This window comes from Corvus moneduloides, chromosome 3 (assembly GCF_009650955.1).
Source record: "Corvus moneduloides isolate bCorMon1 chromosome 3, bCorMon1.pri, whole genome shotgun sequence".
In the NCBI taxonomy this organism is placed as follows: domain Eukaryota; kingdom Metazoa; phylum Chordata; class Aves; order Passeriformes; family Corvidae; genus Corvus; species Corvus moneduloides.
Genome location: NC_045478.1, coordinates 63,443,815 through 63,458,996, shown reverse-complemented (window position 1 = coordinate 63,458,996; position 15,182 = coordinate 63,443,815). Strand labels below are relative to the sequence as shown.

General features: G+C 42.5%; 1 long non-coding RNA gene across 1 annotated transcript in view; it reads left to right on the top strand.

The window, feature by feature from the left end:
* The first annotated feature begins 2,790 nt into the window (after positions 1-2,790).
* Positions 2,791-15,182, top strand: part of LOC116440778 — a 37,599-nt gene continuing 25,207 nt past the window's right edge. The window contains exons 1-2 of the long non-coding RNA XR_004238757.1: positions 2,791-3,244; positions 3,477-3,605. This is a non-coding gene — a long non-coding RNA (uncharacterized LOC116440778). The remainder of the gene's footprint in view (positions 3,245-3,476; positions 3,606-15,182) is intronic.

Sequence of the window (15,182 nt, the reverse complement as noted above, 5' to 3'; positions counted from 1 at the left end):
GAAATCATTAATATTTTAGCTAGAGTGGCTGTCCTTGGGCAAAGGAGCAAACTTGCATTACGTGTTGGAACTATGATGAGTGAACGGGTGGAAAATTCACGCCCATCATTGGAAGGACACAAGCACTGTGTCTGTGTGCCTCATACCTATGAGAAGGGTGCATCAGGTTTTAGCAGACCTGTCACAACAGTGACTCTTTGACTTTATCCTCCTTCTCCCAGATGAAAAATGTCATTATCAATATTTCTTCATTGCCTGAGCATGCTCTCTTTTTTATTAAACTGAAATACTGGGTTCTGAGCAAATGTTAGTTGGGAGCTTTATAGTTCACATCCTTTGTTTAACTCAAAATTCGTCCATTTTTTTCCTAAACTTACAAATAAACCCAGTATTTTTGATTAAGGTTTTCATTTTTACATCTTGAATAAGCCTGTCTTATTGATGCCTGCCTTTCTGTTTCTATGTACAAATCTATCAAGACCATCAGGAAATGGTTTCACAAACAGAATTTATTGCAAAGCTGATTATGTATTAATATATACAAATGACAAATCTAAAACACAATGTCAAAAAAAGCAAGAAAATGCAATCAAGAATTTATTATTCTCCCATTACTATTCAGCTGGGAAAATAGCTGCTCTACTTTACCAAAATAACTTCCCCCTCCCAAACCTTACACCCAACCTGGGTTTTCTAAGTAAGCTCCACAGAAGTATTTGTAATAAAATACTTTAATATATAATAATATCAAAAGTTCACTGTAATTTATCTGCCTATTTTTCTCACTTCTATATTCCATGCAGGCTTATTATAAAAATTCATTGTCACTCATATACATTGTGTATATGTGTGCGTGTCTCTAAACTTACCGGTCTATTTTAGAGATGGAATACGCAACTTCCTCATTTCAGAACCTTACCTCTTGTTCTGTTTTGTACCTGTTTTTCCAACATTGTAGGTAAGGTTTCTTCTAGGAAATATTCATGTAAGTGTTTCTCCCTTATAACTGCCTTATCCCAAGCCCCAATTTAACTTTTCCCAATTAATTTTTTTAAAATAAAAACCAGTAATTTGAATAAAATGCTTTTGAGAAAAAATTTAACACTTTGCTTTTCACCTTGGAAGTGACATTATGACAATGCCATATCTGCAATACCTCTTTTATACCTCCAGGAATGACTGATAATCAGGCCTTTTTCAACTGAAGGACTCATCATGCTGACCATTTTGTTGCCTCTCATGTTGTGAGATATTAGCCTTGCAATGACTTTGGTTAGCAACAGCACTGCATGTTATATTGACACCATTATATTTACTTTCCACGTATTGCTAATTACAGATGAATTTTGTATCTGACAACTCCTACGTGCCCACATAGCAACTGATGAAATCTCTCTCATTTGCGGGGAAAAAGTCTTTACTCTTAGGAAGTCCATGGTAGCTGTAGCTCTACGTTTGTCACTAGGAGCTAGTTCAGTGCCACATTATCTGAGGGAATATGGTGGTTCTGGATGAGAGAAGCAATGGGAACAAAGTGGTTGATACACACTCACACAAACACGGGCACAGATCGTACAGTATACATTCCATGTTAAACATATATTTGTTTATAGGGCTGTCTCTAGTCTGCATGTGCTTGTGTATTTGTGCACATACACACATACCCTTATGACTGAACTCTGTGGCATCCTGAGCACAATAAAGAAATGATCTGCCTGTGTTTCACACAGAGGCAATCACTCTACGAGCTCATGTGAGAAGTCATTATAATAGTTATGCTATTTATGGAGAAATGTGTAGCTAAAATGTAGAAAAATTATTGTTCTCCATATTCTCACTTTTTTTATTGAAGAAACAAATCACACAGTAAATTACATCTGATTTGCATGAAATGTTGCATGCACCTAGAGCTCAGCATGAATCTGGGAAAAGACATTGTTTTAATTCCATAGCCTTTATAGTAGTTTGCTTGTTTCCTTTCTTTTTTTTTAAGATAAATTTCTGAGCTATGTTTCTTATTTGGCTTTGCTTGTATTTTACAGGCCCTTCTGAGTATAATTTAATATCTGCAATTTGGCATGGTGAGTGAGAAACAAGTAATGCCCACTGCCCAAGCGGATATGGAGGAGAAGCAGGAGGGAGTACATGCCTGCCCCATGTTGATAATGGATACTGCCCAAGCTGGGATCTGTTACCACTTGTTGTGGAGGTGCCCTGAGGGAATCACAAAATATGTTGAGCTAGAAGAGACCCACAAGGAACACGGAGTCCTGCTCCTGGCCCTGTACAGCACCATCCCCAAGAGTCACACCCTGTGCCTGAGAGCATTGTCCAAACACTTCTTGAACCCTACCAGGCTTGGTGCTGTGGCCACTTCCTTGGGGAGCCTGTTCCAGTGCCCAATCACCCTCTGGGTGAAGAACCTTTTCCTGATATCCAGCCTAAACCTTCCCTGATACAACTTCAGGTCATTCCCTCAGGTCCTGTCACTGGTCACCACAGACATCAGTGCCCACCCCCCCTTCCCCTTGTAAGGAATCTTCAGACTGTGATGAGGTCTCCCCTCAGTCTCCTCCAGGCTCAACAAACCCAGTAACCTCAGCCACTTCTCATATGGTTTCTCCTCAAGGCCCTTCACCATCTTTCTTGCCCTCCTTTGGACACTCTCTAATACTTTAATGTCTTTTTTATATTGTGGCACCCAAAACTGCCCCCAGGGCTCAAGATGAGGCTGCCCCAGTGCAGACCAGAGCTGGACAATCCCCTCCCTTGCCCACCTGGCGATGCTGTGCCTGATGCCCCCCAGGACATGCTTGGCCCTCTTGGCTGCCAGGGCACTGCTGGCTCATGTTCAGCTTGCCAGGGACCAGGAGCCCCACATCCCTTTCCATGGCACTGCTTTCCAGCATCTCATTCCCCAGTCTGCCTGTACATCCAGGGTTGCCCCATCCTGGGTGCAGGATCCAGCACTCCCTTGTTGAACTTCATATGGTTGGTGATTGCTTAACCCTCTCATTTGTTGAGGTCTCCCTCCAGGGCCTCCCTGTCCTTGAGGGAGTCGGCAGCTCCTCCCAGTTTTGTATCATCTGTGAACTTGCTCAGTATCCCTTCCACTTCTGTGTTCGAGTTGTTTGTGAAGATTTTGAAGAGCTCAGGGCTGGGGGTGGAGCCCTGTGGAACCCTACTGCTGACAAGTCACCAGTCTGATGTCACCCCATTCACTACGAGCCTCTGTGCCTGACTGGTGAGCCAGTTGCTCAGCTGTGATGTGTTGCATGATGTGTTTGTCCATCTGTGTGCTGGACATTTTGTCCAGAAGGGAACTGTGAAAGATGGTATCAAAAGGCAGGCTCCTCTTTGCCCTGGGCCAACCCCACATGCTGAAGGTTTTGGTGTATCTTTTTCCTTCAATTTTTCCCCCTTCATTTCTTTGGATGTCACCAGTAAGCTGAAGAACACTTGTTTCCCCATCACAGATCCCCTGGGATGTCTGGAAGCTGCAGAGAAGCCCTACATACACATTGACCAGAGCACACACCTGGGCCAGGTCCAAAGAGGGGCAATATGATTGATGTGATGCTGTACTGACACTCTGACTCTAGAGGGTAAGCAGAATCCTTGTGGATACAGCCTGAAGGAATTAGTTGAAAGCCTAGTCTGAGAGTTGTCAATAAGATCTGAGTAGGTCAGGGTGAAAATCTGCCATGTTATAGAGAAACAGGTTTTTGCAGAAGTACCCCTTTATTATTTGCAACGGGTGCGTACTTTCCATAGAAAATGGTGTTTCCTCTAAGAAATGCATGCTTGAATATAGAAACATTTTCAGTGGAGATACTCTGCTCTCTTCATGTAGTTATAAGGGACCAGGATGGCTTAGCCTCGCTCACTCCCCTACACAGGGACATGCCCTTTGCCTTGAGTTCTGCAGTAGGGATTGGCCTCGTGTTAAAGGCATCCAAGGTGGGAAGGTATGTCAGACACACATATGTGTGCACATGCACACCTTGACACAAACTCTATTGTAGAGCTGTTGCATTGGATTCAACTTGCCTTTAGAGCCAGAGGAGCCATAAGGGGCTGGAATGGTGTGCAACAGCAAGAGCGTGAGCCGTAAGCACGAGGGTGGAACATGAAGCATCAGGGCAAGGCCAGGAGAGGGCAAAGGCAGAAGCCAGTAGGGCAGTAAAAACACTTTAGTCTCTGTTACTGTCTTTGCCTCCTTCTCCCTTGAGTCCACATCTGAGAGTGCTTCCTGGGAGTTACAGGTCTGTTGATTTTTATTTTCTCCTGTCAGCTAAGCTGTGTCCTGGCTCTGCCTAAAGCTGCTGTGATTCACCATTCATTCTCTTGAAAAATGCCCAGTACCTCAGGACTTTCCCACCATGTGAGGCACAGTCTGATGTTACAGAATGCAAGGAGGTAATGTGATACTAGGCCCATGCTTCAAAACAAAGTGTTTTGGGCTTGAGTCATGGTTTTCTCGTAGTTGTTGCTACAAAATCCCAGTTTTCTAGACAAGGGGTTCTTCAGAAAAAGGTTTGTAGGAGTGCACCAAAAAACCAAAAGTGGACAAAAATATTTCAGCTAAGATGGCTTAATAAGCACTTGTATAAGGGAAAAATTGGGAGGGTGTAAACACAAGAGAAGGAGGATTTTGTTTTTAATTCTGAGAAGTACTTAAATGAAAACATCAAATGATAGCTCTGGTGAAATTCTTGGTAAGGTATATAAGGCATGCAGTTGTAGGATAAAACTGGATTAATAAATAGATTAAGGAGTCTTTCTCCTGGGGTTTTCAAAAAAGGACTGCTTATTTCATAATCTTTGCAAAACCACAAAAGCAGATTGTACAAGTTAATAAATATGCTTCAGGTCTATGTTTTTTTCTGGGAGTGGTCCATGGAGAGTACTAGTGGCCCTGGCTTAGTGAGTGAGCACTTGCACTCTGATCTGAGCTCTTGCTGGCAGTGGGCTCCGGCCCTTGCACAGCTGTCAGCGAAGTCTGTGCGTGGCGACTGAGCAGGGCAGCACCTGTGCTGTGGCTGTTTCTCTGTGCACCATTGTGTCAGGAGGCCAGTTCTGTCCCATGTCTGGTGATGAAATGGAGGTGCAGTGGGCAATGCCATACAGTCAGCAACATTTTGAACAAATGACACCTTTTTCTTCATATGGATTTTATCAGAGCAAGCTTCCATAGCAGGTACGCGGAAGTGTTAAACCCATTTTCAAGCGTGTGTGTTTCTAACCAGGTACTTCCTTCTTTTATGTTGCTGAGAGCATACTGTATCTTGCTAGAAGAACTGTTTAGTATGCTTCAGGACTCAGAAACTAATCTTGAAGTCTACCCTCGAAGGGTATGATCTATTGCAATTATAAATATATTGCTTTGCAATTACTATTACCACTTGTTTTTACCTGCAGGCATAGAAATAAATACCTGTTGCTTGTGGATATTTATACCCCCTAAATTCCTGCAAAGAAGCCAATCCTAATTTCCACAGCTCTGCTGGGGTAAAGCTGATGCCTCTAAGTATCCCTTGCATCTGCTGAAAACTACCATAAGCAACCACATCTGGTTTGTAACTATGATCATACAATTATTGTCACCTGTCTGCATTGAAAAGTTAGAAAATAAGCATATTTAGAACACCAATCTGATCTGAAAAGTCTGAAGATTGCTGCAGTAACCTAGTTTTGGACATATTATGACATATGACGTATTTCTTCATCTGGGGAATATTAATGCCCAGGCGTCTTTTTCATAATTCACTCTTTAGCAATACTGGAGATTGATGTCAGAGTTACTATGTCTGTGTCATCTCTTGCTCTTGTGTATGATAACCAAATGTCATCAGTATTGTATTTTTGGATATACCAGAAATTAGTAAAGATCAATCAATTAATAGATAAGGATAATTACGTAAGTGTTCATGTAGATGCTGGCTCAGGAGTGGCAAATCACTTAGATCTCTGCAAGACACTATTTGAGTAGCATGTCCAGGGAGTGGTTTAACAAGGCTGCTATGGCAGCCACTTCACCATACAGTGGTCCTGATCCAGCAGAAGAAAAGGCTGCAGGAACAAGGTGTAGCTGGTCCCCAGCTCTGCCCTATTTAGCAGTGTGGTAGGAAGGAGTCCAAGGGGTTGATTAAAGCTGGGTCTTCATAGGACTCTCGGGAGAGTGAAGGCAAATTATTTAGTATGAAGCCCATAAAGAGTGTTTGGATGTCTTTGCTGTTCTGGATCAGTTTGTCCGTGGGTTGGATGGCGTTTTCAGGCTGTAGGCTGAAATGGGGAGACAAAGCTGATGTAGGTTAAAAGTATTCCCTGCCCCACCTTGCTCTTTGCATTTTTTTGCAGACTTGGGTAAACCAAGCACCCCAGGTCACCATGTGCTCCCTTACACCATCAGTACAATTTAGGGGATGAGTGTCTGTGCATGGGGCTGGGAGTGCTAAAGGATCGTTGGCCCTGAGCCCTTCTGAGGGAAACCACCATAGATCAGACTTCTTCCCTTTCCCACTCGTATAAGTCTGGAGCAAGTCTATTACAGTTGGCCAGGGCTGGTATAGCAGAAAGCTGAAATTATCCCATGTCAGAAACTGCAGGATTTGATGGATATTTTCAGACCCAATGTAGAGGTTGTTTAACCACCTAAAAGCAGATGGTGGCATTCATTGAGAGCTGTGTGTGAAGTGAAACGACTCTCTCAGATCCTGCCTGGGCTGACTACTGCCAGACAAGACTGGAAACAGTACAGTGGCGCTTGTTGGGATTTGTTTATGGGAGCAAAGTCTGGCATTATTCAGCATGTGTTGGGAGTACATGCTGGGGATCAAAGTGTCTTGTGAACAGTTAGTTTGATTGGAGTTGAAGGAGTTTGCCTTTAAAACAAGACATAAAGGGAGGAGAATTTGCTTTGCTACTTACAGTGAGTTAAGAGGGATGGCATATCCTGGCTATTGCTTGCTAACCAGACACCATAAGGAAATGAAATTGAGCAATAAGGGACTGCTGTGTGCACCATATACTTGTCAGGTTAGTGTGCAGTGCTGGTGGGATGCAGCTTTTCACCACAGAAACATTTTGAATGAGTGATTCGATGAATTTCATCACCTCATCCAGTTATTGTCTCTTTAATTTCAAATTTTCAAACAAAACCTTTGACCTTGAGCTAAGAGTGGCAAGAAATTTCTTTATAAAAAAGAAATTAATAGTATCTTTAAAGTAAAATTTGAAATTGTATCCTTTGCAAACCTATTCCTTGAGTGGGCTGTAGGCCTTACTGGTATCCTGTTCAGCTTTTACTCTCTATGTGTTTGGGATGCTGACTGGTAACAACTGATAGAAACAGATCCTTCTCAAATTGTGCTTTATAAATCCTACAAAGGTAAAAATATATATCTCTTCCTATCAGATATACAGACATATATATCCCTACATCATACTGTTCCTTGAATCCTACACAGCAATATAGTTTAGGAGAGTTTTCATCATTGTTTGAAGGAGGATCATTGTGCTGTAAGCTGTACATACCACAAAGCAGAGTGAAATTTCTTTTGTACAGTAGCAAAAGAGATTTCCTGCTGTTAGGCGAGTGTAGGAGACATAAATACAAGAGCAAGGTTAACACGGGTGACACACATACTTTCCACCTTCTCACTCAGTTAATCAGATCCTGCTGGCTTTTCCAAGGGGGCTGAAATTTTCCATGGGCCATGCCTTCAAGTGGCCTGCTGTACTTTGGGTTCCCAGGGTCCCCCATGCATGGGAAGAGAGGGAAAATCCCTGTTGAACTTGAAAGGTGGAAACACCAGGGGAAGGTATAGTCTTCTTGCTGTGCTCTTCACTGTGTTCCATTTTCCTCCTCTCTTCTGAATGACCCAAAATTGCCTCCTGCCCAGTGCAAGTGGGAGATGGCTGCACATTCCTGAAACCACCCATCACTCCCACCAGTGCGTTTGCTTGACATACACATACACAATATAGCTGTAGGAACTGCTGCTTTTCTTGGTATGCAGCATTACCCATCAGCAAAGAGAAAAACTTGCTACGTATCCTACAGTGCTGAAGTCTGCTGTGTGGTTTTGTGTAAACAATTCTCACATTAGTGCATCCTCTCACACATGATTGTTCTGAAGCACTTAAGTAATATGAAATTATCCTCAATATAGCTGTCACAGGTGAAAAAAGCCTACAGTGTGTTTATGATGAGGTTCGAGCTACTCATTGATTTCTGGACCTACTGTAGCCCTTCAGGGCATATCTCAAAGCCAAGCAATGTCCTCGAGAGCTGGCTGTTGTATCTGGATTTCTGAATGAGGTGGAAGAAGTCCTTCAAAAGCTTTGTATGACCTGACTATCAAGTCTGACTTCTCCCTTTAAGGGTAATCTGTATGCCCCCTGTGAAGAGATGATTCTGTAATGCTATGAGTTTGGTTATCTGAAGACAACATAAATAGGCTGGATATCAGGGACTGTCTTAGCTACTAGGATGTGATGAACTGGGGCATGCTCCCCATTTGCTAGAACACTTATTTCTACAAAGTTATTTCCCTCTAGGCAGGGGAGCTCACTAGAGTTGCAGAGCCACACATTTTAGAAAAATGGTAGTGTATTGGCATCACTGCTTGTTCTTGGACTTGTAGGCACATAAAGTTAGCCTGCCAGGTGGTGCTAATAACACCTGGCTCTCCTGCTGGGCTCATTCTAGGGAAATTGCAAACTATTTCTCATTAACAGGAGAATGATTATTGTCCGCAGCTTTTTGGTGTAGAATTGGAGCTGCAAGGTGTGAATTAGCATACCAAAGTCTCTCTTAAAAAAAATTTGGATCATTGTCTAGCCAGCTTTCTAGCTCTTGGGCAAAACTGTGTCTCTTTTTATTTGGGGATCTGACTACAGCACTTAGGTCTTGGCAGATGGACACTGGGACTTGTCCTGTGCTCCAAGGGCCAGCAAAATAATACCCAAGACTGGTACCATGTCAGATTTGTTGGCTATTCTTGTTTGGGATGAAAATCTCAGTAACATTTCTGTTCCTTCCAACTTGGAAAGTCTTCTTCCAGTAGAAGCAATTTCCCAGGAGACGTAATTTGTTTTCATTTCTGGCCTAGTAGGGAGAATGCCAAGGGATGCTTCTTCCACCCAGTCCTGAACACTCTGTGGATGAGGTTTAATGGACAGCAAATAGTGGCAGGAATTAAGAAACCTGGATAGTCACTGACTCCAGTGCACTGCTTTTCTTCTCTGTGCTTCAACAGCTTCATTTGTAGAAGGGGATAAAATTATTCCGATCTACCTCTGTAAAATACTTTATGATCCATAGCTACATTTTGTGTTTTATTTCTTTTGCTGTTCCAAGTCCTCTGACAATGAATTATGAAAGGGGAAAAAAATGAGCAAATATACATAGATTTATCTTCCTTGAGCAGATAAGGATATATACATTTTTAGTGGACATATGGATTCCATCCTTTTGATCAGAATGGAGGAAAGCATTTATTTCAATGGGATTGCTAGGAAACTGTCTCTTCAATGGGTTTTCTAGGAAGCTGCCCTCAGTTACAGGCTTTGTAGTGAAACACTGGTTTAATGTTTTGTAGTCCGGAGAACACGTATTATGATCAGAGCTGCCAAAAAAGAGGCAATGTGTATAATATAAATATTAAAAAATTTTAAAATTCAACTTCTTAAAATTATTTACAAAGAAAATTTAAACTGGTTTGTTGTAGCTTTTGGGTGTTCATTAGTTATTTCTCTCACCACCTTTTAAGTATTTTTAAATGTTAGTTTTATCTGCCCATTTTCCTTTCTTCTATGGATTAAAAGTGGAGAGGAAAAAGGAATAGAGAAGTCCAAAAACTGGAAAAGTGAAAAATTGTTTTACTTGACATCCCCAAAAAATTATAAAATGAAAAATGTATAAGAAATAATTTATTTCTGGGGAGACAGTAATTTTTCATGTTATAAAGTTTCAGATAAAACTTTGACTCGCCCTAATGATGTCTAAAGCACCGAAACCCATGCCCTCAAGTCACAGCATGGGCATACCCAGAGCCTTGCAGTATCATTTCTGCAGGATAATTAGCATTCTGCATAACAGAAGCCAGAGCAGTGAGGTCAGGTTTCAAAGAGAAAAGGAAGCGTAGGTCCCCCGAAATCAAAATTGTGTTTATGGGTTAGATATAACCAGCCTGGAAAGCTGTATGGTTCAGTTATTCCTTTAACCCTTTATTGATTAATGTATTTAGCTCATTGCAGAGGTAAAGTGACCATTTCTGTACAGGATGTGACACATAGCCACGTCTCCTGTTTCCACTGGTTTCAAAACAGATTCTGTGTTGGCTCTGCCACTAGTGGTCAAGTTCATAAATGAACAGTATTCTATTCTGTGTATGTATATGTATCTGTAGATTTCTGTGTTTATTTTAAGAGGCTGTCGGGTTCCCCCCTCTTTTAACTCTTCAGAAAGACATATCTTTTTTAGATGGGCTGCTTTTGCTGCAATTGCAAGGGCTTGTTCCCAATACCTCTCTGCTGGTGTAACACTCTCATGGCAGAAGGTTTGTGGAAATTGGTATCACCATTAGAAAAGATGGATGTTTTAATGTTAACCTGTTAATGTGCTCTTCTGGCAAGAGATGGTCCATTTCTGATTCCACCACAGATGTCATGTGTGGACATGAGTAAACACTTAGGTCTATACCCACAAGAGTCTACTGAAGCAGCTAACACCTGTAAAAGTCTGACTTCATCTCTCACCTCCTTTAAGCCTAAGCAGTACGTAAGCACATAAAGGATTTTTTATTAAAATGCATCCAGGCCCTCAGATAATGCTGTATTGGAGAGTCAGAGAAGCTGAAATTTGTCCTCCTGAGAGTTGATGTCTGGATGCAGGTTTGTGCAAGCATTTTTTGTCCTTCTCAGTGCTTCCAGATGGTGAAACAGTGTGGAGCACAGTTGGGAAAAGGGGATAGTTTTCTGACGTTATATTTGTTATGCATTCTCTTGGCCACTTTCTAACTGGTCAGCAGTTATAGTTTGGACTGCAAAAGCTAAAGTAAGTAGAGAAATTCCACTGATAATCAGTGTGCTTTCAAGAGACATATTCTTAGAAGAAGCAATGATGGGGGAGGGGGTGTGTGGCAAGTTACAAATGAACATCAGTGACTCCTTTAGAGTTGCACAAAATTAACAGAAATGAGATCTCTAGTTACTGAAGAGAATCCTCTGTACTGAGATAGCTATTAAAATAAAACAATCAGAGATTATGGCACATGAGAGTCTTTTTAATTGTTAATTTGCCCACTTCAAAATGACCATACAGTGAAATCTCTGTCTTTTTAAATAACATTGTTTTCCTTAAAATTGGTTTCCCTTTTCAGCGTTATCTTTCTGAGAGCACTGTGGTGATATTGTTGGGAATTATCTATCCCACACTGAGGAGAGCCTATCTGAGTGTTCCGGTTTGGCCAAATTTAGAAATGTATATATACTCTGAGAGAAGGCACAACCACCCCTCCCCCCACCAGGTTCGGGAAAAAAAATAAATTTTCCTCGAAGGAAAGTGAAGAAGATAAAACTATTTATTTAACAAGCACACGGGAAAGGAAAATAATGTTAAATGGTAAAATCTTTCGCTGTAGAGGAAAAACCTGGGAAAGTGTTCGAGTCCTCCCTTTGGTCTCCTCGGAGCTGGGGCTTGGCCCAGGGCCAGGCCCTCTGTGCCCGGTGGAAAGTCCTCCCGATGTGCTCTGATGTTACAGCAATCAGGCAGTCCAGTAGAAAAGGGAGAAAATCCGAAATTCCAGAGAAGGAAAAGTTCAGCTCTCAGCCTCTCTCCCGAGAACAAGGAACTGGAACAAAACTGGCCAAAAGCTGACTGGAAAAAAAACTGCCAGCCGGGTGCTTCCTCGCTCCCCCCTGCCCCAGCTGGAAAAAAAAACCTGCTATCTTTATGTGACCTTGAACAAGTTTCAAACTGCTTTGAGAAAGTTTTGCTCAGTTTTTTTCTTCCCCCTCTCAGGCTCAGTTCAGAGGCATAGAAAGGCCAATAATTAATTTCTGGGCATAGGCAGCGATATGGGATACACATCATAAGGTCACCCCAAGACACTGAGGCTAACACAGTCCTTGCAAAGTGCAAGGTAATTAACCGTTCTCCTCCCCCTATTTATCTTGATTTGCTTCCATCTAGTTGTTTTTCACGCTTGTAAAGTATAATTTGCATAAAGTTTTAGTTTCTTCCTAAACAACCCCTCACTCTCTGGTCTTTCTCTCCATATCACTGGGATGAGCTGAGTGTGAATTATCCCAGAGTAAGGGTAGGCGGACTGTTCTGCCTGTGCACAGTAACACAGAAGACAATGGAGCACAGCATCAGTGAGTGACACAATTCTCACTTACAGAGACAGTTTGTATGCTAATGAACCTCTGATGGCAAGACCAGACTTTTTTGCTGCTAATTCTGGCAATATCTATCTCTGATGGGAACCTAATTTCCATCCACAAGAATCTTCAGTGTAAAGAATTGAGCAAAGAATGATGCCGAGTACTGATGTGACTCTTCTCTTGGCTTCCCTTCTATGTTTTGCCCACAGCCAGGAAAACAGAGCCTCTCGACCAAAGCACTTGGTACCTGGTATTTCCTTTCAAGTGCTTCTATAAGCCAGACTCTTTTCACCACTTTGTTCCTCAAAGGAACTTCTCTTTAAAGCAGTCACTGCTCCTGTTGTAATTAAGCCACAAGGCATATCAGCATAGCCAGGAAACACTGACCCGAAAGCTGCTAAGTGGTGATGGTCAAGACCAGGCAGCTGCCATGACACGGCAACGTTTGAGATGAGTAAGAAGGGCCTTGGCTGCATTTTTTTGTTGTTTTAGGAGACATAAAACAAAGCAAACAGAGGTACAGTGAGATTCAGGTACCTGTATTTACACACGCTGTATCACATGCAAGTCATGACTCTGCTGAGTAGCTTTGTGGAAGGTTGAACACTCAGAGCAATTGTTTCTAGCCCGCTCTTAGCACAAAGTCTGTGGCTTTCATTTTGGACACAAAGAATGGCTGATGGGAGCCATAGTTTGTTTCTCCCAACTAGGTCAGCTGATTTAATTAGAGACTCTGTGTCTCCCTTCACTTCTTACTTCCCCAGGCTACTCAACTGTTTGAATAGATAATCCCAATTCCTAATAATTACAGCTGCACTGTTATATATTTTGCAAAGATAAGTCTTTCAACTGAAAATTTAGAGCTGCCAGTTACATCCTCTTGTATTGGCTCCATATCACTAGGCATGGCCTGGCTTTTCTTTTCTTACCTTCCTTGTGCCATGCACAGCTTTTCCCAGGATGGCCAAAGCACTGGTCTGCAGAGGTGTCATTCAACACCAAACCAGATGCAGTAGTGGGTCCACTGTGGGGATTCGTGCATTTCTGTTTCAGAACAGGTTATGGCAGTTTGACTGGTGGCTCTACATCTGCAGGTGCAAGTTAATTTGATATTAGCCAGGTTTCAACTGATTTAATAATGTTCACACCCAAAGTTGGTTTAATTAACTTGGATTTAGACCAGGGTGTAAGAGGGGGCATGTTGGTTTGGTTATTAATCAAAGGAGCAGAAGCCAGCAGATCTATCTCTCCTCCTTTCAAGCTCTCCAACAGATTAATGATGTGACCTTGGGCAGATCTCCAGGCACGTTTTTGCCTTGCTCTCCTTGGCCTGGATATAATCAATTTCTCAGAATAGATGCAATACTGAACTCACAGGCGTCTGTGAAACTTAATTCCCTGTATGCGAAAAGAATCTTGGCAGCTGTCAGAGAGTGCAACTCTGTGGGGAAGGGGCAGGGCTTGCTTGCTGCCTGATCCATCCTCTCGCAGAGCAGTCTCTGCCAGGAGTCATAGGTGCTGCCATCCGTCGCAGCAATGGTACCTGGCTTTAATCCTGAACTGAAAATGCATGGAAGCACATTGGAGATGGTTGGCACGGTCCAAACCAAGAGTTCACTCTCTGTTTTCCAATATAGATGGGAAGTCCATCCAATGGCTTGTTTTATTTTCATTTGGGCTGAGGCAAAACGGTCCTCTTTGGGAAACCGACAAATTCCCTGTTTTGCATTTGATTACTTACTTATTTTCCTTCTGTGAGAGAAGAATTAGGAGAAAGCAAAGCAGGCACAAAACTTAAAAGAATATAAAGAAGTTTATTAACAGACCGAAAAGAAAGAAAAAAAAGTCAGACTAAACCTTCAGAACACTTCTCCTCCCCCCACCTTTCTCACTTCTCCCACTGACAATGTAAAAAGACAACCCTTGAGATTTCCAGTTAGGTTACCACCTCTATAATAATCTTTTTCAGTTCACTCAGGGAGAGGAGTCTCTCTTGCTCATGCTGTGGAGACATCTCCACAAGAAACAGCTCTCTCATGGCTTCAATGTCACAGTGAGACAACCAACCGCCTGGGTTGGTTCTCTGCTCGCGTGTGAGAGTCCCTTTCCCCGACTTACAGCTTTCCTCACAACTGTTTTCAAGGGTCCAATCTTTGCAAATGGGGTACCATTTTAAGGATGAGCTGTTCAGAAGCAGAGGTTCTCTTCACCTATCTCTGGGAGCATCTTCATCTCTAGGAACAGAGGTCTTCTCCTTCCCTGGGAGCAAGGGTCCTCCTCACTTTCATCTCTCTCTGTTCATGCTTCTCATCAAATTACAGCTACTTCAACATTTGCTTATTTCAGCACAGGTACTTTCGCTCACAGTTGCAGTTTGAACGCTCCAGCCCCCCACGCTTTCATGAAATTACAATGGGTACTCTGATATATCATAGTCCATCACCACCATAGCTTTACAACAGAATTTCAGCTTCTAGGTTTGAAGCATCTCCTCTTTCTCCTCCCTCAGGGTTTCAGCTCTTCCTTCTTTACTGACTTTGGTATCTCTATGGCGTTTTCTTCACATGCCTTCACCTTCCCTCTTCCTCTGACCTGGGAGAGGATTGATGTCTGCAGGCTTCATCTGTTCTGGAGGGAACTTACAACACTAAAAGGGTTAATCTCACCCGGGCCCCGCAGCTGGAATTCCCTTATCGCTGTTGGTCACATGATCTTTGCTGGTCAGTGGCCTCAGATGCAGTGGCCTCAGATGAATTTTCGGCCGCACTGGGGCGGGGCTGGCCAAGCAG